Source organism: Giraffa tippelskirchi, chromosome 2 (genome assembly GCF_054371585.1).
Source record: "Giraffa tippelskirchi isolate mGirTip1 chromosome 2, T2T-mGirTip1v1.2.pri, whole genome shotgun sequence".
Lineage (NCBI taxonomy): Eukaryota > Metazoa > Chordata > Mammalia > Artiodactyla > Giraffidae > Giraffa > Giraffa tippelskirchi.
In genome coordinates, this window is record NC_137276.1 from 72,570,571 (window position 1) to 72,598,470 (window position 27,900).

Below are 27,900 nucleotides of genomic sequence, written 5' to 3' on the forward strand. Positions count from 1 at the left end.
TACATTCCCCAACAGTACAGACATTCTCACCATTACTTGTTATTTCATGTACCTGTTGGCCATCAGCATGTCTTCTTTGGGAGAATGTTTACTTAGATCCTCTGCTTGTTTATCTTTGGGTTTTTTTGGTTTTTTGCTACCAAGTTGTATGAGTTCTTTATATAGTTTGGATACCTGCCCTTTATCACATATATAACTTGCAGTTACTTTCATCCATTCACTAGTTTGCTCTTTTCATTTTATTGTCAGTTTCCTTTGCTGTGAAAAAGCTTTTATAAGAAATATATTTATTTTAAATTGGAGGATAATTGCTTTACAATGTTATTTTCTGCCATATATCAACATGAATAAACCATAGGTATACCTATGTCTCCTCCCTCTTGAACCTCCCACCCCATGTGAAGAAGCTTTTTAGTTTGATGTAGTCCCACTTGTTTAATTTTGCTTTTGTTATTTTTTGTATCAAATTTATAAAATCATCACCAAGACCTGCATTAAGGAGGTTACTGCCACCTATGTTTTTTTCTAGGAGTTTTATGGTTTCACATCTTACATTCAGGTCTTTTTAATCCATTACAAGATGTTTTGTTTTTTAATGGTGAAAGTTAGTGTTCCAGTTTCTTTCATCTTTTTGCATGTGCCTGTCCACTTTTCCCAACTCTGTTTATTGAGGAGACTTCCCTTTTCTCTTTGTATTTTGGCTACTTTGTTATAAATTAATAGACCATGTACATAGGAGTTTTATTTCTTGGCTTTTTATTACATCCCACTGATCGATTTGTCTGCTTTTTTAATACCAGTAGTAGTACCATACTGTTTTCATTGTTGCAGCTTTGTTCTTCCAGGTTGCTTTGGGTATTTGGGGTCTTTTCCGATTCCATAGAAATTTTAGGATTATTTGTTCTATTTTGTGAAAAATAGGAATAGAATTCTGATAGGAATTGAATGTGTATATTGCTTTATGTAATATGTACATTTTTTTAACAATATTAATTCTTACAACCCAGGAGCACAGAATATCTATTACATTTGTGTGTTTTCCAGTTTCTTTTGTTTATGTTTTGTAGTTGACAGTGTAGATTTTACACTTCCTTAAATTTATTCTTAGGTATTGTGTTGCTTTTGATTCAGTTGTAAATAAGGTTGTTTAATTTTTTTTTTCACAATTCATTATTAGTGTAAAGGAACACAACAGATTTTTGTGTCTTGATCTTGTATCTTCCAACTTTACTGAATTCATTTATTAGTCCTAACAATTTTCTGATGGAGGCCTTAGGTAAGAATTATATAATACCATGTCATGTGCAAGTTGTCATAGTTTTAGTTCCTCTTTTCCAATTTGGATGCCTTTTCTTTTTCTTGCCTAATTGCTCTAGCTAGGACCTCTAATACTATGTTGAGTGAAAATGGCATGCATTGGCATCTTTGTCTTATTCCTAATCTTTGAAGGAAAGCTTTCACAGATTTTATCCCTTGAGTATTATGTTGGCTATCAACTTGTCACATATGGCATTTATTGTGTTGACATATATTCCCTTTATACCTGCTTAGTTGAGAGTTTTTAATCATAAATGTATGTTAAATTTCATCCAATGCTTTTACTGTATCTTGAGATAATCATATAGTTTCTGTCCTTAATTTTTAACATGGTGTATCACATTGGCAGATTTGTAGATATTTAATCATCCTTGCATCCCTTGAATAAATTCCACTTGATAGTGGGGTATGATCCTTTTAATGTATTATTGGATTTAGTTTGTTAATATTTTGTTGAGGATTTTTACATCTGTGGTCATTGGGGTTATTGGTGTGTAACTGTGTGTGTGTATGTGAAGGAGATCCATGTCTGTTTTCAGTATCAAGGTGATGCTGGCCTTCTATAATGGGTTTGAAAGAGTTCTCCTCTCTTCTGTTTTATGGAAGAGTTTGAGAAGGATTAGTATTAATTTCCTTTAAATGTTTGGTAGAATTCACCAGAGAACCCCTCTGGTCCTGGATTTTAGTTTGGGGGGAGGATTTTTTTAAAGGAAGTGACTATTTATAGCAGAAGAATTAAATTTAAGGAGGGTGAGAGAAGAGAGAAAAATCCAGGAATTGAGAGTATTATGACATATCATACAAGGCATCTATAAAACTCTGAATGGTAAATTTTCTACTTTACATTTCCACTTCTTTCAACTTTTAAAATGTATATCTCATAAACTTTGAGGTGTTTTTTTCTTCTTTTTAAAACCTTATACTTCTTATGTACCTATTTCAGTTAATATAAGATATTTTTAGGTTTTTTAAAAATTTTATTCTTTAAGGAATCCTTTGGCTCAGAATAGATTAACTCTATTCACATTTCTTACAGTTTTGATATTACCAGACACAGAAATAAATAGTTTAATGTTTAGATTACCTGGAGTAAATCAATGAGAGATTGGAAATATTCATTATTATGAGCAATTTTGCTTGCTTTTTATCTTGCTAAGAATTAAACTTAACATGGTTTTTAATAGATGTATGGCTTAATAGTTGCATTTTTTAAAACAGAAAGAAAAATGATGTATTAAAAGCAAAATAAATGAGAATAACCTAACGTTCCCCTATGTTCATACTGTACAGCATTATCTTAACACTTTGCAGGCCTTTTCTGTTTGAAAGTAAAGTACTCCTCATATAAAAAGTTGAAAGTGAAAGTGGCTCAGCTGTGTCTAACTCTTTTTGACCCCATGGACTGTAGCTTGCCAGGCTCCTCTGTCCATGGAATTCTCCAGGTCAGAATACTGGAGTGGGTAGCTGTTCCCTTCTCTAGGGGATCTTCCCAACCCAGGGATCGAACCCAGGTTTCCTGCTGTGCAGGCGAATTCTTGACCAACTGAGCCACCAGGGAAGCCCTCATATACCTCTCCTTATATAGCTCTTCTCACTCTCCATAGGCAATCGCTCCCTAAATTTGTCATTTCTTATTCTCGCATGTGCTACTATATTGTTATTTTACATATAGGCATCCATAAACAATATGTGGTTTTGTTCTGCATGTTTTAAACTTGATATACTGTATATATAATCTGCTTTTTTTAAACTTTATTAAATGAATGTGATTTGTTTTTGTTAAATGAGTGCTGCTAAGTCGCTTCAGTCGTGTCCAACTCTGTGCGACCCCATAGACGGCAGCCCACCAGGCTCCGCTGTCCCTGGGATTCTCCAGGCAAGAATACTGGAGTGGGTTGCCATTTCCTTCTCTAGTGCATGAAAGGGAAAAGTGAAAGTGAAGTCGCTCAGTCGTGTCCGACTCTTAGCGACCCCATGGACTGTAGCCTACCAGGCTCCTCCGTCCATGGGATTTTCCAGGCAAGAGTACTGGAGTGGGGTGCCATTGCCTTCTCCTAAATGAGTGCAGTATGCTTTTTTCATTTCAATTTTTTTGTGGTTTAGTAGTTTTAGTTCATTTATTTTAACTTATGTATAGTATTCAGTTATATTATTTTGTCAAATATATTTATCCATACTTCTATTAATAACTTTTAGGTTGTTTCTTTTTTTATTGTTGTTAGAAAGAATAGTTTTTGTTGTTTTTAACCATGTAAAATGTGGGAATCCTAGTTCCCCCAGCCAGGGATCGAACCCACTCACCCTGCATTTGAAGCACAAGGTCTTAACCACTCAGCTGTCAGGGAAGTCAGAAACAGTGCTACAGTAATATTTTTGTATATATGTCCATGGTGTAGAGTGACATTTTTAGAACTAGAGATAACCCCTTTTTGAAGGTGTGTTTTTGGAACTAGAGATTCTGCATTTAGGGCACACTTACTTAACTTATTAGGTATTGCCCAATTGCTCTCCAGGACCATTGTCTCCATGTATTTTCCCATCAGCTTTTTGTTTTTTTCACATCTTCATCAACATTTAGTATGTGTCTTTGTAATTGCAGCTAATGGTATAAAGTAGTATCTCACTGTTGTTTTGATTTGTTCTTTGATAACCCACATCTTTTCATATATTTGTTGACCCTTTAGACTTTTTCTTTTTTCAGTCACTTGTTCAGTATGTGCACTGTTTCCCACTCATGGCTCAGATGGTAAAGAACCCACCTGCAGTGCGGGAAACCCAAGTTTAATCCCTGGGTTGGGAAGATCTCCTGGAGAAGGGAATGGCTACCCACTCCAGTATTGTTTCCTGGCGAATTCCATGGATGGAGGAGCCTGGCAGGCTACAGTCCATGGGGTCGCAAAGAGTTGGACATGACTTCAAAGTCTGTTTTTCAGTAGAAGCTTGTTTCTTTAAAAGATTGCTTTGTAGGATTTCTTTGTATTTCTAGATACTAATCCTTTAATGGTTTTATATTACATATGTCATCTTCAGCAACTCATTTTTTAAATATTACATGTGTCATCTTCAGCAGCTCATTTTTTCACATTTTTCATTTCATAATGAGTAAAAATTTTATAGTTTAGAGCGGTCAAGCATTTTGAAGTTAAATAATGCAATTTATATTTAGGGTTCCTATCACTTTATGTCTTGCTCACCTGTCCCAGAAGCCATTTAAATCATGAACAAGTTTACTACCCTTTTACTTGTTAGAGGCAGTGTAATTGAAAATCTCTGCTCTAGTGTTTTACTAATAAGTTATACTAGCTCTGAATTTTGTATAGAAACCATTTATTAAGGAATCTCTTGTTTTTTATATTGCTTAAAGAATGTTTTTTCTTGTTCATAAATGATTATTGAATTTCATCAAATGCTATTTCTGCATCTCATGAGATACTTACATTTTTTCTTTTGTAATATGTCCTTTTTTACCCTATAATATGTTAATATGGTGAATTACATTCATAAAACAGTCTTTGAAGTCTTGGAAGAAGCCTAGTTTGAACATTTCTAGTTGAATTTAACAGAAAAGTTTTTTTTTAATCTGACTTATATTGTTGCTAGTTCAGGAAATATCCTATTTTTTGAATTATGAAATATACTATAAAAATCATATATAAAATGTGTTTACATAAAATTTTATTTTGTATGAATTTACATAATAAAATGACTTACTCTTTAGCTGCCATTCAAGTTAAAAAGTGGACCATTATCAGTGTTCATCAGGGTTCCCCTTCCCAGTTATCTTTCCTCCTCCCCTATCCCAAAACATTTAACTAGTGTGATGAATTTTATCATTCCTTTGCTTTTATTTATAGTTTTATAACCAAAGTATGTATCCATAAACAGTTACTGTTTACTTTCAAAAACTGAGTAACAAAAACAGACTTAACTCTGTATGGAGAATGTGTTATTGCCACTGTTTGATGAAGGCTTCCAGTAGAAAATATTAGAACAGTTTCTGGGTCACTGTGAGGCTTCAGAGTTTCTTCAGGGAAAGGTCATAAAGACTCACTCATAAAGTGAATAATGATGAGTCATGATGAATCCTCTTTACTGCCATTAAGGCATGTGGCAGACCTTTATTATACACTAGTTACAAGATGCCTCACTAGAGTATAGTCAGAGAGAATGGGCTACTGTCTTCCTTTGTAATTCTGAATTCACTGTGGTTTACCTCTAATTCTCAGGAGTAAGTCGAAACATGAAATGCGTGTTCTCAGTTAATGTATATGAAGCACAGCAGAAAGCATGAGCTTCATTATCACATGGTCAAAGCCAGCCAGTTATATATATAGACTTCAACTCGGGTTCAGTCCTCAAGCTACAAAAGAAGTTACAGAAGCAAAGAGCTTATTGATAGGAGACCTCAGTATACCTGTTTTTTTAATCACAATGTCACATTGTAGATTGGTTACCATTTAGGTCTATTGTGTGTGTGTGCTCAGTCGCATCTGACTCTTTGTGACCACATGGACTATAGCCTTGGAAGAAAAGTTGGGATCAACCTAGACAGCATATTAAAAAGCAGAGACATTACTTTGCCAACAAAGATCTGTCTAGTCAAAGCTATGGTTTTTCCAGTAGTCTTCAATGGATGTGAGAGTTGGACTATAAAGAAAGCTGAGCGCTGAAGAATTGATGCTTTAGAACTGTAGTTTTGGAGAGGACTCTTGAGAGTGCCTTGGACTGCAAGGAGATCCAACCAGTCCATCTTAAAGGAAATCAGTCCTGAATATTCATTGGAAGCACTGATACTTTGGCCACCTGATACGAAGAACTGACTCATTTGAAAAGACCCTGATGCTGGGGAAGATTAAAGCGGGAGGAGAGGGGGACGACAGAGAATGAGATGGTAGGATGGCATCACCGACTCAATGGACATGAGTTTAAGTAAACTCCGGGAGTTGGTGATGGACAGGGATGCCTGGCGTGCTGCAGTCCATAGGGTTGCAAAGAGTCAGACACGACTGAGCGACTGAACTAAACTGGACTATAGCCTGCCATGCTCCTCTGTCCATGGAATTTTCCAGGCAAAAATACTGGAGTGGGTTGCATTTCCCACTCCAGGGACACTTCCCAACCCAAGGATCAAACCCAGCTCTCTTGTGTCTCTTGCATTGGCAGACTGATTCTTTACCACTAGCACAACCTAGGAAGCCAGGTCTGTTACATAGCTGTAACCTTGAACTCTATACCTTTACTGTATTTATAGAGGGTACTTTCTTCCCTGTTATGTGTTGGTTCATTTGTTTCTTATATTCTTGTCTTTCTTCACTCTGTCATTTTGGTGGAGTACATCCTGAATACCTCCTTGAGATAGAGTGCTTGAAAGATACGTTTTTTTTGGTTCCTTGGTAATAGTTTAGACATTTAATTCTAGCTTAGAAATATTTTTTTCCACTATTTTGAAGATGCAGCGTTACATTTAAAAGCTTTCAAGGTAGTTGTTGAGAAGCCTTGAGGACCAACTGTTTCCTGGATCCACTGTATGTCACCATTTTTTTTCCTGGAGCCTTGTGGAATCTTCACCATATCCCCAAAGTTTCTGAAATTTTATTGTGATGTTTCTGTATATGAGTCTGTTTTCATCCTTTGAGTTTAAGGCCCTTTTAATCTGACAGTTTACTTCCTCAGCCCAAAGATTTTCTTAGTTTTATTTATTTTTGTTTTTCCCCCTTTGATTAAAACTTTTCCTCCATTTTTTCTGTTCTCTCCTAAAATGGAGGCTGGTTCTTCATTTTTCTTCTGGTTCTCTAATTTTCTGTCCTATTTTCTATTTCTCTGTGTATTTTGTTCTATTATCAGTTTCTAATTTTCTAGAAAGTAAACTACCTCCACTTTGCTTATAAGGTTTTTACTGATTTTTTTTTTAATAGCATCTTGTTTGGGTTCCATGGATGAAATATCTTCTTCTGGAAATGTAAATTTTGGTCGTTAATGTTTTGTTAGCTCTTCATAGTGCCAGTTTCCTACAGATAAGTTTTTTCTATTTGTCTATTTATTTATAGAGTCTATCTTTTAAGTTAGAGGGTTTCTACAGATACCAAGTAATTGCTGGCTGACTGCTCATGGTAGAGGAGTAAATTATTGTCAGGTGTTGACTGGGAGTTCCAAGTACATGGATGGAATTTGTCTATTTTGAACTTTGCTGAATGATAATCTGGAAAAGTAATTGTGGGTCAGATGCAGTAGTAGGATTTGACTTGTCATTTCTCGAATTGGTTACTTTCCCCAGGAAAGACATGAGTCTCCTACCTGTCAGGTATCTGTCTATAAGGATCCTGGGTACCAAACAGGGAAGAGGCTGAAGTCTCTGCCTTTAGATTATTAGTGTGTGTATATATGTATATACATACATATATATATATATATGCAGTCACTTAATTTTTCTATTTTCATTTGTATATGGTGATGAAACCTTCTTCGCTTTTTACTCCTAGACTTCTGAAGTATTTCATTCAAAAGAATTTCTCTGATTTATTTTTTAGTAGGATTTCAAGATGGACTAAAATTAAATGCTGTATATAATTTGCCAACTTAACCCAAGAAACCTTAATGTGTTTTTTAATGGTCCTACTTATTTTTACATGTATGTTATTTATGATGCAGCATTGAAATATCCTGAAATATGTGATATCTAGGTGTTCCATGCATGATATTTTAAATAAATCCTTGAGTAGAAAGTATTAACTATTTTTGTGAATGTTAACATTCATGTGTCTTTTTGGAAGTAAAGGAACTAGGTGAAAAGAAAGGAGATATAAGGAAAATTCAAATGAATTTGCCAAATTATTTACTGTGGTGGCAACCACTATAAAATATTGAAGTTAATAAATTTTGTATTTAATACCTTCTTTTCAGATATAAGCACTAAGAAGAAGCATCAGGAAAATCTATTTTAATCAAATTGCTTACAGTGGTGTGAAGTTTGCATAAAAGTATAGCAGTATGCCTTTGAGAAAGACTTTAAAGTATAAGTTTAGTTAACTCAGGGATATGTAAGCCGAAAAGAAGAAAAAGTAAGTGAAAGTCTTTCTTTGATCTTGATGATAAATCTGGTGTTACTATTAGGCTATAGATGGTTAAAATTCTTCTACAGCTTAATGGTGGTGGTACTTGAAATCACTGCATTTGAATACGTACTTTCTAAATATTTTGGACTCTGAAGATTTAAAAAAATCATAGAGTAAGTAAGTCAGGCTGTACTTTAAAAGAGTTTTCTAGTTTCCTCTCACATACTGCTAGTCCTTTCAATGTTTGGGGATTTAAAATGCAGAAAAAGATCCAAAAACTATTCTGAACGTCGAGGCAGAAATTCATCATTAATGCATCAATGTATTTTTTTTTTAATATGTATTTTACTATTTACTGTTAAGAGACATCTAACAGTTTTTATTTACGACTCTTTATTGTTATTATCTCTTGATTACTTATAGCATATGTAGTATCCATCACCTGAAAATATGTTGCTTTGCATATCAAAATTCAACCACTTAGATAGCCTCAGTCTACTTTCAAAAAAATAAAGGCCAATAAGAAACAAATTATTGTCTGACCAAGTCTTTTTTTCTTTGAACCACATAACTTTTTACCGCTAAAGTCCTATTTGAGTGGAGGCAAGAAGTGTTTCGTGTGAATTTTACTCAGGATATGATGACTCAATCAGATTTTGCTCAGAAGACAAAATTCTGTGGTGATAACATATGCTTTGCTCACTTTTTTTTCAATATAGGTTCCCTGCAGTTTCTCTAGAACTTTTTTTGTGAAGTGTGTTAAATGATGAAACACCTGCTGTATTTGTTTGCTACAGCTGCCATAACAAAGTACCAGAGACTGAGTGACTTAAGCAATAGAAATTAATTTTCTCATGGTTCTGGAGGCTAGAAATCAAAGATAAGATGTCAGCAAAGTTGGTTTCTTCTGAGGCCTATGAGAGAAGGACCTGTCTGCAGTCTCCTTGCTTTATAGATAGCTACCTTCTTCCTGTGTCTTTATATTATCTCTCTTCTTCATCCATGTACCCTTAATGATCACCAGTCATACTAGATCATGTCCCACCCTAATGACTTCATTTTTTTTAACTTGATTACCTCTGTAAAAATCCTTTCTCCAAATATGGTCACATTCAGAACTACTGGGAATTAGGACTTCAACATAAGAACAGTTTAGATGGGATACAGTTCAGCCCACAACACATGCTATTACAAAAATTTGTCTTTTTTAAAGTAGAGGATTTATCTGCCCAAGATATGAAATCATTTATTTAAATGTGTACTTATAAACAATGAGAACTTTGTTTCCCTATTACCAGAAACATAACTTTGAAAGGGAAGCAGTAATGTAATCTCAGCACTAGTTCAAGAAGAGCTAACTAATCATCCAGTTAGAGGCAGATTGAGGGTCACATTTTTGTTATACAAACCCTAACTGTAAAATAGATTTCACTTTACAAATGCTTAAATAGATGATGTTTATGCTTAGTGTGCTCAGTCATATTTGACTCTTTGCAACCCCATGGATTGTAGCCTGTCGGGCTCCTTGGTCCATGGAATTCCCCAGGCAGGAATACTGGACCGGGTTGCCATTTCCTACTCCAGGGGATCTTCTTGACCCAGGCATTAAACCTGCATCTCTTGTGTCTCCTGCGTTGATGGGCAGATTCTTTTACCACTGCATCACCTCCACTTAACTTTACCTGTATCCTTTTGTCTGTAGGTTACCCTGGTCATTCTTTAGTTAGTTTTGCTGAGCAGCTAATGTTAATTTATTAATTGGAGTAAAGCAAAAGCTATTATTTCAGAATTTGGATAGAGTTTTATTAATGTGTTTGAATCTTAACTTTGGCTGTAGTTTAACTTTTTAAAATGTTTTTTTGTTTTTGCCTGTTTTAAGTGAATAGCTAGGTCAATATAAAAATGTCTTAAAAGGGGACTTCCTGGTGGTCCAGTGGTTAAGATGCTGCGCCTCCAATGTAGGGATTAGGGTTCCATCCCTGGTCTGGGAATTAAGATGCCATGTGCCCTGTGGTGCAACCAAAAGGTAAATTTTTTTTAAGTCTTAAAAGACATCAATTTGAAAATAAAATATGTTATTTCTATTTACCAATTATATATATTATATATATTTCACAATGGAGTACACTGTCAAGTCTGTTTGAAGAGCCTCTGCCAATACACCTTTTATACACATGAAAAGTGAATAAAGGCAACTGATGTCTGTGATCTGAGTTTTTCTAATTTAACCCAGTCTAGTGCTCATTGTTTTTACTATATAGACTTTATCATAGTTGGTATTCTTATGGCAAATGCTACCAATAATAAATGTTGCTTTTGCAGTGTAGACAAAAGAATCTAAGAATTATTCCTGCCAACCTAAAAAATAAGAGTTTACTTGTTAACACGGATGTTCGCATAAAGCATGATACTTTTATTTATACTTGAGTACTTTTCCATTTTGAAGTTTAACAGGCAGCTGGGTGGTTGTTTTTGTGTTTTAAATTCCTGGCTCTGAATCCTAAGTCCTCATTCCCTCAGAGGTAGCCCAGCAATCTGGGCACGCCTGTGTCTGAAAAGAGACAGCCTTATGCCCAAACTTCTGTTATGAACTCCTTCTGATATCCAATATGAGTTATTTTGATTGCATTCCTGATAATGACAAAGGAAGTAGCTAACTATCATTCATATTTGATGATTTAAAATTTTCATCAATTTGGCCTTTTTGTCCTTTTTGAGTTCATAACAATTAAAGAGATTTTATTTATACCACCCTGGTAGCTCAGCTGGTAAAGAATATGCTTGCAGTGCAGGAAACCCCTTTTTGGTTCCTGTGTTGGGAAGATCCCCTGGAGAAGGGAATGGCTACCCACTCCGATATTCTGGCCTGGAGAATTCCATGGACTGTATAGTCCATGGGGTCACAAAGAATCAGACATGACTGAGCGACTTTCACTTTCACTTTCATATGAAGGATATTCTAACAGATACTGCTAGGAATACAAAGATGAGTAAGGCAAGTTTCTTGCTCTGACAAGCCCACTGAAAGAAAGTGAAAGTAGCTCAGTTGTGTCCGACTCTTTGCGACCCCATGGGCTATAGAGTCCATGGAATTATCCAGGCCAGAATACCGGAGTGGGTAGCCTTTCCCTTCCCCAGGGGATCTTCATAACCCTGGGATCGAACCCAGGTCTCCCACATTGCAGGCGAATTCTTTACCAGCTGAGCCACAAGGGAAACCCGACAAGCACTGTAATTACTGTAATTCAAGGTAGAGTAAGACTGATGCCGTAAGAATGTATTATTTCTTATATCAGTTATAAGAGAAAGTGGCTTCTCAGGGATATCCTAACTCTTCCCTCTGAGTGTTCAGTTGATAGCAGAAAAAGTCTCAGTAAAAAATTAGAGTATTTTATAATATAATCTAATAATAAATAGAATTTTTGTAATTTTTGGCTCAATAAAGTCAGACAACAGGTTCTTGTTGACTGCCTTATTTGGACACAGCACTGTTTTCTACTATGCTAAATCATGAAGAAATAGTAAACATGTAGTTGTAATATGTTGTGTAGATTGCTTTTCACTTTTTCTCCAGTCTTAGCTGTCTGTGAAGATAACATATATCTTGCTGGCTCTTTAAAAACATTCTCCTGCAAGAGAATGCTATAATGGGACATCATTTTTCAAATACAGGGTTAACAAAGATCAATATTGTTGATAACATTTTTTTTTTAAAGATTGTGGGGAAGCTACCAGTCTTTCACTGATAGTATATTTTGGTATAAACTTGATGGCGTAGAGTTCTAATTATATACCAACTCAGATATTTTTCTTTTAGAAATTTATCCTACAGTCTACATGCATTTTTGGGAAATGACTTTAACTACAAGATTTATTCTTGTGTGTAATAGCATGGAAACAGCAAAAATAGCTATTAAGTCAAGTATGATACATCCATCCAGTAGAGTAGGATGTAGCCAGCCATTAAAAAGAATGATATAGCTCTGTATATAGGGACAGGGAATGGATTCATTTCAGAATGTAGCGAAATTTTTTTTTTAATGAAGAACAATGTATAGAATTTTGGAAAAAAAATTTGTTTTGTCCATGGCCTATATATTATGTGTACATAAATGCATGCTTAAATATACATACATTATCTCTGGAAAAAAATAAGAATTTCTTAAAACTTATTGCCTCTGGGCTAAGAAATCAGATGTGCTTACTGGGATAAAATGGTAACTGGTGTTTCCCTGAATATATTTTAATTTTGGACTTGCGTTTCTGAGAGACAGTGATTCTCAAGCATTTTCCCTTACTGCCTTTCCTGTAGTATATACTTTAGTAGGTATTGAGGAAATCTGCAGAGGCCTTTAAATTAAATATAAAGTGTTTATTATAGTTTTCTTAATGATTTTTCTCTTGGGTCTCAACTTTCACCCTGAAAGCAATGATAATTTCTTTTAGATGATCTGCCTTTAAGATTCAGAGGAGGAAATAGTTACCAAAGATATTTATTCATGTAAAAAAAGATGATTTTATAAAACTATCCTTTCTTTGACAGATCACTTATTTTTTTTAGCTTCTGTAAATGGTAATATTTCCTGAAGTAGCAAATTTGAAAGATGGGCAAAAATTTTTTTATGTCTAGACACAGACAGCCTTCCTTTCCCTTTGGTACAAATACATCATTGGTAGTTTTACTGTTCTTCTGATAACTATGCTGACTTATTATTTTAGAGGGTAGTTTGTGGCCCTGAAAACAAACGTGTGATGCTATATGTGAGATAGAGTCCCTTGGCTTCATGAGAGCTATAATTAAAGGAGCTCTCTGACCAGACTGAACTATGAATTAACATGCTACCTTAGATACTTGGTTGTATGTTAAATTAACTAAAATGTGATAATTGCCTAGTAGAATAGCCATTTAAGTAATACATTTGTTTTAAATGTACTATACTTCTGTGTTTCTCCAGAAAATGCAGATTATCAGCAATTCTAATTAAATATACCCATTAACTCAGGCATTCCACTTCTAAGTATTTAACAGTCCACATGTATTTGTTAGGAATAACTTAAAGGATCATCATTGTTACTATAAATGAGATAATTTGAAGACTTAATCATCTACTGAAAACAAAAAATTCAAAAAGACTGGGTTCTGTGAGAAACTGTCTCTTCGTTTCTTGTAGGGATGACTTTTGCTGACAGTCTTGAAATTTGAAAATAGGACAAGGAGGAATTCCCTGGTGAGAACTCTGCGCCTTCACTGCCGAGGACCAGGATGTTCAGTTCCTGGTTGGGGAACTCTTAAGATCCTGCAAGGTGCACAGTGTGGCCAAAAAAAGAAAATAGGATAAGGGCATTCAAGTAGAGCTTCTTGGAATTCATATGAGTTGATAAAATTTGGTTATCTGCAATTGTTTTATGAATATGATTTTGCTGAAGGGAAGATTATACATTAAAATTATTGTATAAAAAACTATGGGCAGCAATAATACAACAGATATTTGTTTATCAGTTCAGTACAGTCACTCAGTCGTGTCCGACTCTTCGCAACCCCATAAATCACAGCACACCAGGCCTCCCTGTCCATCACCAACTCCCAGAGATTACCCAAACTCATGTCCATTGGGTCGGTGATGCCATCCAGACATCTCATCCTGTCGTCCCCTTCTCCTCCTGCCCCCAATCCTTCCCAGCATCAGGGTCTTTTCCAATGAATCAACTCGTTGCATGAGGTGGCCAAAGTATTGGAGTTTCAGCTTCAACATCAGTCCTTCCAATGAACATCCAGGACTGATCTCCTTTAGGATGGACTGGTTGGATCTCCTTGCAGTCCAAGGGACTCTCAAGAGTCTTCTCCAACACCACAGTTCAAACGCATCAATTCTTTGGCGCTCAGCTTTCTTCACCATCCAACTCTCACATCCATACATGACCAATGGAAAAACCATAGCCTTGACTATACGGACCTTTGTTGGCAAAGTAATGTCTCTGCTTTCTAACATGCTGTCTAGGTTGGTCATAACTTTCCTTCCAAGGAGTAAGCGTCTTTTAATTTCATGGCTGCAGTCACCATCTGCAGTGATTTTGGAGCCCCAAAAATAAAGTCCGTCACTGTTTCCACTGTTTCCCCATCTATCTGCCATGAAGTGATGGGACCAAATGCCATGATCTTAGTTTTCTGAATGTTGAGCTTTCAGCAAACTTTTTCACTCTCCTCTCTCACTTTCATCAAGACGCCTTTTAGTTCCTCTTCGCTTTGTGCCATAAGGGTGGTGTCATCTGCATATCTGAGGTTATTGATATTTCTCCCAGCCATCTTGATTCCAGCTTGTGCTTCTTCCAGCCCAGCGTTTCTCATGATGTACTCTGCATATAAGTTAAATAAGCAGGGTGACAATATACAGCCTTGCCGTACTCCTTTTCCTATTTGGAACCAGTCTGTTGTTCCATGTCCAGTTCTAACTGTTGCTTCCAGACCTGCATACAGGTTTCTCAAGAGACAGGTCAGCTGGTCTGGTATCCCATCTCTTTCAGAATTTTCCACAGTTTATTGTGATCCACACCGTCAAAGGCTTTGGCATAGTCAATAAATCAGAAATAGATGTTTTTCTGGAACTCTCTTGCTTTTTCGATGATCCAGCGGATGTTGGCAATTTGATCTCTGGTTCCTCTGCCTTTTCTAAATCCAGCTTGAACATCTGGAAGTTCACGGTTCACATATTGCTGAAGCCTGGCTTGGAGAATTTTGAGCATTACTTTACTAGCATGTGAAATGAGTGCAATTGTGCGGTAGTTTGAGCATTCTTTGGCATTGCTTTTCTTTGGGATTGGGATGAAAATTGACCTTTTCCAGTCCTGTGACCACTGCTGAGTTTTCCAAATTTTCTGACATATTGAATGCAGCACTTTCACAGCATCATCATTTAGGATTTGAAATAGCTCACCTGGAATTCCATCACCTCCACTAGCTTTGTTCGTAGTGATGCTTTCTAAGGCCCACTTGACTTCACATTCCAAGATGTCTGGCTCTAGGTGAGTGATCACACCTTCGTGATTGTCTGGGTCATGAAGATCTTTTTTGTACAGTTCTTCTGTGTATTCTTGCCACCTCTTCTTAATATCTTCTGCTTCTGTTAGGTCTATACCATTTCTGTCCTTTATCGAACCCATCTTTGCATGAAATGTTCCCTTGGTATCTCTAAAATTTTCTTGAAGAGATCTCTAGTCTTTCCCATTCTGTTGTTTTCCTCTATTTCCTTGCATTGCTCACTGAGGAAGGCTTTCTTGTCTCTCCCTGCTATTCTTTGGAACTCTTCATTCAAATGGGTATATCTTTCCTTTTCTCCTTTGCTTTTTGCTTCTCTTCTTTTCACAGTTTTTTGTTTATAGGGCATTTAAAACAGGTGAACTTTTTTCTCTTGAAAAATATCCATTGTAAACTGGACTTTCCAATATGCCATAGTAGGAAATCCAGTTTTAATATTTAAATATGTAATAATTCAAATATCATCTTGATTTCTAAATGTTTTCATAGTACATAGTTTCTCAAATTGTTCTTAGCACTATAAACTTTATAATGTTCATTCAGTATATAAATTATTAATAATTTTAAGACATTATGATAACTCTGTCTTTTAAGTGCTGTGGTAAGTACACTTCAAATATATAATGTTTGGAAATAATATGCTTTGGGTTAAAGTGTGTTCTCTGAAAAGATATTTTGAAGCCCTGACCTCTTGACACCTGTGAATGTGACCTAGTTGAACACAGCATCTTTGTAGATACAGTCAAACTAAGATGAGGTTTTTAGATAGCAGGCTATAATCCAGTAAGACTAGTGTTGTTATAAGAATAGAGAAAATGGACACAGATTGAGAGCTTGTGGAGACCGACTGGAGTGATGCAGCTGTAAGCCTCAGAACACAAAGATTGCCAGAAAACCACCAGAAGCTAGAAGGAGGCAAGGAAAAACTCCAGTAGAGTTTTCAGAGATAATAGGACCTCTGAACAACTTCTTTCAGACTTCTCATTTCCAGAACTATGAGACAGCACATTTCTGTTGCTTAAAGCCACTTCATTACAGCAGCTTTAGGGAAATGTATAAAACACAAGTTAATTTTTTTTTTTTAGTTTAATTTATGTTTTTGTAATTTATATCACATTTCTGATTAGTCTTACTTTTAACCTTTTCTTTTCTCACCATTTCCTATTTCCTTTGTCTGTTTCTTCCTGCAGTCTCATTCTTTTCTCTAGCTGAGGCTGTAGAAGTCCTTTCATCTAGGCTTACCTATCAAGTGTATAAAATGAACCCTTTATTCTTCAGAATGTCACGTCTGTAATATGTGGGCATGATGAAACACTGAATTATGCACCAAAGATATAGCTGAACTTGTCATCATGATCCGTAATGGTCCTTGGGGCCTGTGGGAAACAGCTGTAGTTTTAGAGAAATATAATGGACTTTAAAAAGTCATCTTGTCCATTGCAGGGGGTGTCCATGAGGGAGGTTAAAGAAAGAGGGAGTATATGTATACATATGATTCACATTGCTGTACTCCAGAAACCAACACGACATTTTAAAGCAGTTATCCTTCAATTAAAAATAAATTAAACATCATCTTGTCCAACCTTTCTGTTTTGCAGATAGAAAATTTTAACGGTCTCATCTCTTCCCTTTTTTTAAATGATTTTATTTTTTATTTAATATTTGGTCATTGATTTTTTTGGCTGCACTGGGTCCTTTTTTGCTTTGCACTGGGTCTGCACAGGGTTTCTCTAGTTACAGTGAGTGAGGGCTGCTCTTCATTGCGGTGTGCGGGCTTCTGGCCTAGTAGTTGTGACTCACAGGCTCTAGAGGGCTTGTGCTCGGTAGTTGTGGCACACAAGTTAGTTGCTCCATGGTATATGGAATCTTTCTAGGCCAAGGATAGAACCCATGTCCCCTGCATTGGCAGGCAGATTCTTAACCACTGTACCACCAGGGACATCCAAAGGTCAACTTTTTTTTCTTTGGTGTAGGAGCTTAGTTGCTCTGAGACATGTGGAATTTTCCCAAATCAAGAATCTCGAACCTGTGTCTCCTGCATTGCCAGGCTGATTCTTTACCACTGAGTCACCAGGGAAGCCCAAACTTTTTTTTTTCTTTTTTTAAATTTTGAAGCATTTTTGTTTGTTTTTAAATTTTTTAGCCGAACTGTACAGCACATGGGATCTTAGTTCCCCAACCAGGGGTTGAACCCATACCCCCTGCATTGGGAGTGCAGAGTCTTACCACTGAACCACTAGGGAAGTCCCTAATCTCTTCCTTTTAGAGTGCTCTCATTCTCTGAAACAATCTGGTTGAGTGTTCATATCCATCTTTCCAGTGGGCTTTGGAAAATCAAAATGTGAATGAAGAAACAGGTGTCTTAAAAGTTGACATTATTTTTGTATGTTAAAGTGTACTTTATTCACATAATATATGAGGGGTTTTTTTGTTTTTGTTTTTGTTTTTTCAAAAAAATGGCTAATATGGCTTTAAGTTTTCTGAGAGGATAACTTTGTGCCATATTCATAGCTAAAGTTCTAGTTCTAATCACCAAACTGATTTTCCCACTACGTTCAGGAATGACTTAAAAACACAGTGATACTTAAATTTTTATATCAGAGGCGATCTTTCAGAAATGAGACCGTTGGATAAGCTTCATTCAGGCATGATTTACAGTGCTATTGGCTTTCATTTCAATGTTAATGAATCAACGTAGTTAGATAAAGTGTCTTTAAACAGAAGCACACATAAAAAAGAAGGTTATATATTGATAGGATGATGAAAATGTTGTTACCAGAGGCTCCAGGAATCTACCTCTGTATTTCCATTAGGGACTCTGACTCAGTATTTGGTCATTTGCAGAGACTGTATAGAACATAACTACTGAAAATAACAGCTCTATTTACAACTGTATTTATTGACTGAAATATTTAAAAACTTGTCCTCTGACACATTGGGAGTAAATTGTAGGTATTTTTGCATGTAAAGAAGCTCTTGCTTGTGAAATTTTCAAAATTAAGTTTATAATTTATGAAAGCTACCTCTTTCTTCATCAAAAGGCTAACTAGTGAACCTATATGGAATCCAAGCAAGAAAGGAACCCATGAGGAAAGAACTCATGAGCTTGAAGCACTTAAATTCTTATTCATGTCTTCAGTTTATAATATTTATAGCTTCTCTCAGAATTTTTCTAAATACTACACTTTTGAAACATTTCTTGCTCTTCAAGGGAGAATCCCTAAAGTGAATTTCCCTTTTCAACTTGGTGACCTCAAGATGGTTTGTTACACTGTCTTATATAGTACCTTCATAAAAAAACTGCATCCTGGCTTTAACAATTTGGTTCTGCATTTTCAATAGCACCTTTTAAAAATTTTCTAAGATCTGTTGGAAAGTATTTTCCCTAAGGACTATCGATTTTTAAATGTTCTTTACAAATATTTCATGATGGTATTTGTTGCACAAATTCTTTGTTAGATACTATGGAAAATATAGAGATGAATATGAAGAGATCTTTGACCTAGAGCTCAAAGTTTTGTGGAGATAAATACATGCATAAACACATTATCTATTACGGACTTTCCTGGCAGTCCCTTGGTTAAGATTCTGTGCTTCTGCTGTAAGGGACATGGGTTCGATCCCTGATCAGAGAACAAAGATCCCACATACCAGGCAGTGCAGCCAGTAAGTAAATAAGCAATTAAAGCTATTTTGTTGTGTTACAGTAGAAATCTAAATAAACATCAATGATTATGAGGTAGGAAGACATTAATTTTGACTGGCAATATCTGAAAGGTCATAGAAAAATCTATGTTTGAACTATGCCTGGAAAGGATTGAGTGAATTTTAATGTGGATATGGAGAAATATCTTAAGCCAATAGAGGCAAAGAAATGAGAAAGAACAGAGAATGTTTCAGGATATAAGATATGCATAATTAGGGAAAGGCACTAGTGGAAAATGAGGCAAAAAGGGAAGTTCATCTGCACGATGAAGAAGATTGGACACCTTTCTGTAAGTAATACCAAGTGATTTGAATAAGGGAATGATTCAGTCAAATTTGTTTTAGGATCATTTGCAAGAGATTATGTTAGCTTGTAAGACTGGGATGACTTGAAAATTTTATACTGAGGTGCTATTTTAATGACAGGAAGTGCATTAATATTGCAAAGTGTTTTCCAAAAGCAGGACAAAAATATGTTAACTATTGTCATCTGTGTTATAGCAGCCAAGAGAGTGGTAACAGTGGCCATCAGTGATAACTAAACAAAACAGGAGAGGTCTTCACTTCAGAATATGGCTAGAAAAGTAATGATTATTGTTTATCCACCCCACTAAACGGAAAATTCTGTGAGAGCAGATGTTTGATTCTACACAGTGCTTATTCTCCAGGTACTTGTTGGTTGACTTGATGGCTAGGTGGATGAATGTAATAGAGTGGCCAAGTTTTATTTTAGTTAAGGTATGATGGCAAGGAGAGCATTTCAGTGAAAGGTCAAGGATGTCCTTTTCTTTTTTGGGGTTGGTTCTGAAATAACAATAGCTGAATTGATTATTCTTGGTTAGGAGGATTGGAGTGTGTAATCTTACTAGAAAAAATAGGTGGCTAGGTTGGAGGTGGGTTATGGCCCTGCAGAAGAGATTAAGAATAGTAGGTGGTCTTATATCATGTTAATAATGATGGACTATGAAGTGGATTTGGCATTAGAATGTTTATAGAACATTAGTATGATCTAATGACATTTGTCCTGTCTTAATTACTCCCATAGACTTAAATAAATCCTAGAGGTCATTTAGTCTGTGGGAATGACCACTGGAATGACTTTAAAACGATTTCTTAAAAACAAGCTTGTGGGAACAGAATTAAAATATAGAATGGAAATATAAATATTTTATGCCTGTATATATCTCTCTTCTATCCCACTCTCCCTCTCCGACAAAAATAGAGAAAAGAAACAGAAATGTTAGGTTAAAAGATTAATCTTTTAAGTGGGCTTTTTTTTTAAAATAGAGAAAAGGGTAGCAAAAGTACTGTACTGATCAGGTTTTTCTTACTGAGTAACTAATAGCATTTGGAAATGGTCCCACAGATTAATAACTAACATATGTAGTATTCTTTCTCAAGATTAGTTATCTCCCCCCACAAAGAAAACTTCGTGTTGATTCTCTTACTTTGTCAGAACTATTTTCATGAGTTCATTAATTAAATTCCCTTAACCGACCTCATTTATTCATTTTTGTCTTTTTATTGCAAAATGAATTTCAATATAAATAATTTTCTATTAAGAGCAAAATTGCCAGCATTTTGTAACATTGCATATGTTGATCTTTTTCCATAAGTATCTCTGAGGAATCATAAACATTAGAGATGGACAAATCCTATTGGTCTTGCCCTATAATATTACCCCAGGAGCTTTTTCTCAACCCATTTTACATATTTTCCGGTGTTTTTAGCAATTTCAGAAACTTTTTTGTATTTCCAAGTTCCCCAGCAGTCAAATTTGTGCCTTTAGACCTTTCTTTAAGGATATTTTCCTATTTTTGGCTAGAAGTTGCATTTTAATAATTTATTAAATTCTTTAAATTTTGTAGGTAAAACTCATCTTAGAATTTTTGTTCTGTAATCAGGTTTTTGAATAATGAATTAATTTTCTAAAAATGTCATAATTTAAAAATATCTGTGATATCTGCATTTATATACATACATACAGTACCTTACTATAATAAATACAATTGTAGTGAAAGCTTTGTTTTTAAAAATGTATTTTTTTTTAAAAGAGTCCACCAGTAACCCACTGACTTTAATATTGACTGCCATAATAGTTAGAAAGGAATTTATGCAGTCCCTTGGAGCTTAATCGCAATAATGGGATTTAACTTAAAATATATACAAATAAACTATAAATATGTAAATACCATCCATCAAATAGTACTAGTCACTTCATGAAAACAAGTCACTGCTCATTGTCTTAATTTATAAGACTGCAGATTACTGCTGCAATTGCAAAAAAGAGAAAAGAAATATTCCCAATGCTTTTTACTGTCAATCAGTCCTTTGTGGGGGGCTTCCCAGGTGGCTCAGAGGTAAAGAATCCGCCTTCCAATGCAGAAGACTCTGGTTTTATCCCTGTAGAGGGGAATCGCAAACCACTCCAGTATTCTTGCCTGGAAAATCCCATTTACAGAGGAACCTGGTGGGTTTTACTCCATGTGATCACCGAGTCAGACAGGACTAAGCAATTGAGCATGCATACATGAATACACACACACAATTTTTCTATTTTATTTAATATTTCCAGTCATGTATTTACATTCATGCTTTTTTCTTTATTTCAGATCTTAAATCATTTTTATCATGTGCCTAGCAAAATGAATAATTGTAAATTAAATTACCAGTTTTCCAAGACAGAAAAATTTCAGTTTCTCTTAGAAAATCCTTACAGGAATAAATTATAGGAAAAACTTTTTATATAACTACCAAAAAATTTGGGCTTCAGTTTACTGAGCAGAAGTACAGTGATTTAAACTTCACTAGTTCTGAGTTTTTGATAGGTGAGCTGAAGTTTACTGGTGCTGTATGAGAAATTACCCTGATAAAGTTGTACCTTCTTTTGTGCTAATTGGAAGACCAAAGTTTCCCAGAGTCTGTGCAACAGAAAGACTCACAGATTATATTAAAATATAGAGATAATAAAGGTATTAAATCAATTTAAATATACATAGCAAAAATAAGGAGATTAAAAGAATGAGAAGACAGACCATAGACTAGGAGAAAGGTATTTGCAAAAGACATGTCTGACAAAAGACTGTGCTGTTGAACCCAAGTTCATATGTCCTACGCACAATGAGGCCAAACAAACCAAAATGTCAGAGTTGGGAGCAGAGGAAGATTTATTGCAGGGCAAAACAAGGAGAACTGGCTGTTCATGCTCAGAAGGACCAGATGAATTCTCCTGTGGCTTTCAGGGAAGAGTTTTTAAAGACAGCATTTGGGCTGAGGGCTCCAGGGTGCATGACTATTTTTGATTGATTGCTGGTAAGGTAACAGGGTGGTGTTTCAGGGATCTTAGTCATCAGCCTTCTTGTTGTAACCAGTCTGGGGTCTACATGATTGCTGTCAACTTGTAGTCACATCCTCCACCTGGGCAGGGATCTTAGATCCTACAGAACTACTTAAAGATAAGCATCAGATTGTTAGGTATATCCCTTGAGGAGAAACTAGGACTCTGTTTTATTGCTGAACCATTGTTTCTTGAATGCTTTTTTGGTTTGTTTCTGCATTCTCTCACTTTCCTAATTATTAACTGCTTTAATCTGTTCTTCAGAACTCAGAAAAGTCTAGGAGACTAAAGACTTACTCTGCAAACAAAAAGGGAGAACACAGAAAGGCTTTTATACCCAGAAGGGCCTCACAGGGTCCTGCTAGGTTTCAATACCACCCTTTTATTTGATACTATTCAATCCTGAGGGGAACAAGTGTGGGGCAAGAAAGACAGTGAAGTTTTGTATAGAGAGAGAGGTTAATCATAAGCTCTGCAGGGGAATTCGGTTTTAGGCGTACTCGGTTTCAACTTCTGTCCAAAATATAAAAAGAACTCCTGAAACTCAACAATAAGAAAACTGGTTAAGAAATGAATAAAAGAAGCTCATCAAAGAAAATTTACACATGGCAAATAATGCATGTGAAAATATGTTAACGTCAGATGTCATTAGAGAATAGCAAATTTAAACAAGAGATACCACTACATGTCTACTAAAATGGAAAAAAATCCAAAATACTAAGAACACCAAAAGCTGGCAAGGATATGGAGCGGCAGGAGCTTTTCTTTATTGCTGGTGAGAATGCACAATGATATAGCCACTTTGGAATACTGTTTAGCAGTTTCTTAAAAACTGAACATACTGTTATAATATGATCCAGCAGTCATAATCCTTGATATTTTATAAGTGAGTTGAAAACTTTCGTTCATACAAAAACCTATATATAGATGTTTATAAAAAAACTTGGAAACAACCAAGATGTCCTTCAAAGGAGAATGAATAAACTGGCACATCCAGACAATGGAATATTATTTATCACTAAGAAAAAGAAACGAAAAAGCTTTGAAGAGACGAAAAAACATGGAGGGAATTTTCAACGCATATTACTGAGTGAAAGAAGGCAATCTGAAAAAGCCATATACTATATGATTCCAAACATATGACATTCCATGGAATTCTCCAGGCCAGAATACTAGAATGGGTAGCCCTTCCCTTCTCCAGGGGATCTTCCCAACCCAGGGATCGAACCCAGGTCTTGCACATTGCAGGCAGATTATTTTCCAGCTGAGCCACCAGGGAAGCCCGAGAATACTGGAGCGGGTAGCCTATCCCTTCTCCAGTGGATCTTCCCGACTCAGGAATCCAACTGGGATATCCTGCATTGCAGGTGTATTCTTTACCAGCTGAGCTACCAGGGAAGCCCATGTGACATTCCAGAGTTGGCAAAACTATAGAAACAGCAATAAGATCGGTAGAGTCAGGGATGTAGGAGAGGGATGAATATGCAGAGCGCAAAGAATTATTCGGGCAGCAAAACTTCTGTGTGAATCTGTAATGATGGTTACAAGGCATACATTTGTCCAAACCCATAGAACATACAACACTAAGGGTGAACCCTAATGTAAACCTTAGACTTCAGTGATGATGATGTCACTTACGGGTTCATTGATTATATTAATGACAGATGTATCCTTCTAATAAATATATGTAAACTACAAGTATATAATATTCTTATATATAATATTTCATAAATATATTCATAATAGGGAAGTTGTGCATGAATGGGAGTAGGAGCTGTATGGAAACTATGAATCTTTAACTTAGTTTTGCAGTGAGCTACAACTACTTTAGGAAACTAAGTCTATTTAAAAATAAAGAAGGGGAAAGATATGAGGTTGGCTAATATACTCAGGATAGGGTGCAGTTGAAGTAAAAAGACCATGGCACTCACTTCTGAGTCCTTTAAAGTTTCTTTGTCTATTTATGTCACACAGCTTTCTCTGCTGATAACATAATTGTAAGAACCAGAAATGGAGAAGAGCCTGGGAACTTAGTGGAGAGAAGGGACCAGGTAGAATCAATACTTGCCTACTTGTGTAGAAGTGCCTAAGCCTGGGCACAAGTATAATTCACCACAGACTTACCGAGAAGTTGTTCTTTTTCAGTTCCGTTCAGTTGCTCCGTTGTTTGACTATTTGCGACCCCATGGACTGCAGCACGCCAGGCTTCCCTGTCCATCACCAACTCCCGGAGCTTACTCAAACTCATGGGGGTCCATAGACTCTGATGCCATCCAACCATCTCATCCTCTGTCATGCACTTTTCCTCCTACCTTCAATCTTTCCCAGCATCAGGGTCTTTTCCAGTCAGTCAGTGCTTCACTACAGGTGGCCAAAGTATTGGAGTTTCATCTTCAGCATCAGTCCTTCCAAAGAATATTCAGGACTGATTTCGTTTAGGATGGACTGGTTGGATCACCTTGCAGTGCAAGGGACTCTCAAAAGTCTTCTCCAACACCACAGCTCAAAAGCATCAATTCTTCGGCGCTCAGCTTTCTTTATAGTCCATCTCTCAAATCTATGCACGACTACTGGAAAAACCATAGCTTTGACTAGACGAACCTTTGTTGGCAAAGGAAAGTCTGCTTTTTAATATGCTGTCTAGGTTGGTCGTAGCTTTTCCTCCAAGGAGTAAGCGTCTTTTAATTTCATGGCTGCAGTCACCATCTGTAGTGATTTTGGAGCCCTGCAAAATAAAGTCTGTCATTGTTTTCCCATCTGTTTGCCATAAAGTGATGGGACCGGATGCCATGATCTTAGTTTTCGAAATGTTGAGTTTTAAGCCAACTCTTTCACTTTGCTCTTTCACTTTCATCAAGAGGCTCTTTAGTTCCTCTTCCCTTTCTGCCATAAGGGTGGTATCATCTGCATATCTGAGGTTATTAATATTTCTCCTGGCAATCTTGATTCCAGCTTGTGCTTCATCCAAGAAATCTCATGATGGATTTCTCATGATGTACTCCGCATATAAGTTAAATAAGCAGGGTGATGATATACAGCCTTGATGTACTCCTTTCCCAAGAAATCAGTCAGTTGTTCCATGTCCAGTTCTAACTGTTGCTTCTTGACCTGCATACAGATTTCTCAGGAGCCATGTCAGGTGGTCTGGTATTCCCATATCTTTAAGAATTTTCCATGGTTTGTTGTTATCCACACAGTCAAGGCTTTGGCGTAGTCAGTAAGGCAGAAGTAGATGTGTTTCTGGAACTCTCTTGCTTTTTCAATGATCCACCAGATGTTGGCAATTCGATCTCTGGTTCCTCTGCCTTTTCTAAATCCAGCTTGAACATGTGGAAGTTCACGGTTTACGTACTGTTGAAGACTCACTTGGAGAATATTGAGCATTACTTTACTAGCGTGTGAGATGAGTGCAATTGTGCAGTAGCTTGAGCATTCTTTGACATTACCTTTCTTTGGGATTGGAATGAAAACTGACCTTTTTCAGTCCTGTGGCCACTGCTGAGTTTTCCACATTTGCTGGCATTTTGAGTGCAGACTTTCACAGCATCATCTTTTAGGATTTGAAATAGCTCAACTGGAATTCTATTACCTCCACCAGCTCTGTTCGTAATGATGCCTCCTAAGGCCCACTTGACTTGGCATTCCAGGATATCTGGCTCTAGATAAATGACCACACTGTCATGGTTATCTGGGTCATGAAGATTTTTTTTTGTATAGTTCTTCAGTGTATTCTTGCCACCTCTTCTTAATATATTCTGCTTCTGTTAGGTCCATATCATTTCTTTGCTTTATTGTGCCCATCTTTGTATGAAATGTTCCCTTGGTATCTTTGATTTTCTTGCAGAGGTCTCTAGTCTTTCCCAGTCTATTGTTTTCCTCTATTTATTTGCATTGATCACTGAGGAAGGCTTTCTTATCTCTCCTTGCTATTCTTTGGAACTCTGCATTCAAATGAGTATATCTTTCCTTTTCTCCTTTGCCTTTTGTATCTTTTCTTTTCTCAGCTATTTAATGTGTGGTCTCCTTAGACATCCATTTTACCTTTTTGCATTTCTTTTTTTGGGTATGGTCTTGATCCCTGCCTCCTGTACATAGTTCTTCAGGCACTCTATCAGATCTAATCCCTTGAATCTATTTGTCACTTCCACTGCATAATCTTAAGCGATTTGATTTAGGTCATACCTGAATGGACTAGTGGTTTTCCCTACTTTCTTCAATTTAAGTCTGATTTTGGCAATAAGGATTTCATGATCTGAGCCATAGTCAGCTCCTGGCCTTGTTTTGTGCCGACTGTTTAGAGCTTCTCCATCTTTGGCTGCAAAGAATATAATCAATCAGATTTCAGTATTGAACATCTGGTGATGTCCATGTGTAGAATCTTCTCTTGTGGTGGGTTTTTTTTTTTATCTTTTACATTTTTGGCAGAAGACACATAAGATCATGATAGGTATGACCAATGAATGCCTGTTTTACAGGTGACAGAGCTATCAATATGTAGGTGAGATAATCTGAGCTTAATGAATAATTAGATTCCTTGGTGTTTCCTTGTCTTCAGTTTTTCTGTATCCCCTTTATGTTCTCCCAGTGTCCAATATGCCACGCACAATTCTTGCTCCCTGTAGTAATTGCATCTCAGAAACTCACACATCCCATTTTTTCCTGTTGTCTAGAAGAGAATTAGATATTATACAGAAAAATACAGCATACACACATTTATAGCGATTTATTATTCCATATATGATGGTGTGATCACTCACCTAGAGCCAGACATCCTGGAATGGGAAATCAAGTGGGCCTGAGAAAGCATCACTACGAACAAAGCTAGTGGAGGTGATGGAATTCCAGTTGAGCTGTTTCAAATCCTGAAAGATGATGCTGTGAAAGGGCTGCACTCAATATGCCAGCAAATGTGGAAAACTCAGCAGTGGCCACAGGACTGAAAAAGGTCAGTTTTCATTCCAATCCCAAAGAAAGACAATGCCAAAGAATGCTCAAACTACCGCACTCTTGCACTCATCTCACACGCTAGTAAAGTAATGCTCAAAATTCTCCAAGCCAGGCTTCAGCAATACATGAACCGTGAACTTCCAGATGTTCTAGCTGGATTTAGAAAAGGCAGAGGAATGAGAGATCAAATTGCCAACATCCAATGGATCATCGAAAAAGCAAGAGTACCAGAAAAACATCTATTTCTGCTTTATTGACTATGCCAAAGCCTTTGACTGTGTGGATCACAATAAACTGTGGAAAATTCTGAAAGAGATGAGAATACCAGACCATCTGACCTGTCTCCTGAGAAGCCTCTATGCAGGTCAGGAAGCAACAGTTAGAACTGGACATGGAACAACAGACTGGTTCCAAATAGGAAAAGGAGTACGGCAAGGCTGTATATTGTCACCCTGCTTATTTAACTTATATGCAGAGTACATCATGAGAAACGCTGGGCTGGAAGAAAC

General features: G+C 36.4%; 1 protein-coding gene across 10 annotated transcripts in view; it reads left to right on the forward strand.

The window, feature by feature from the left end:
• The window catches only part of JMJD1C (jumonji domain containing 1C), a 296,047-nt gene that overhangs the window by 162,762 nt on the left and 105,385 nt on the right, over nt 1-27,900 (forward strand). Inside the window, exon 3 of one of the 10 annotated variants that reach the window (XM_081568966.1) lies at nt 13,541-13,597. The exons of the other annotated variants lie outside the window; for them this stretch is intronic. The gene's annotated coding sequence lies outside the window, so the exon portion shown is untranslated. The remainder of the gene's footprint in view (nt 1-13,540; nt 13,598-27,900) is intronic. 10 annotated transcript variants of the gene reach the window in all.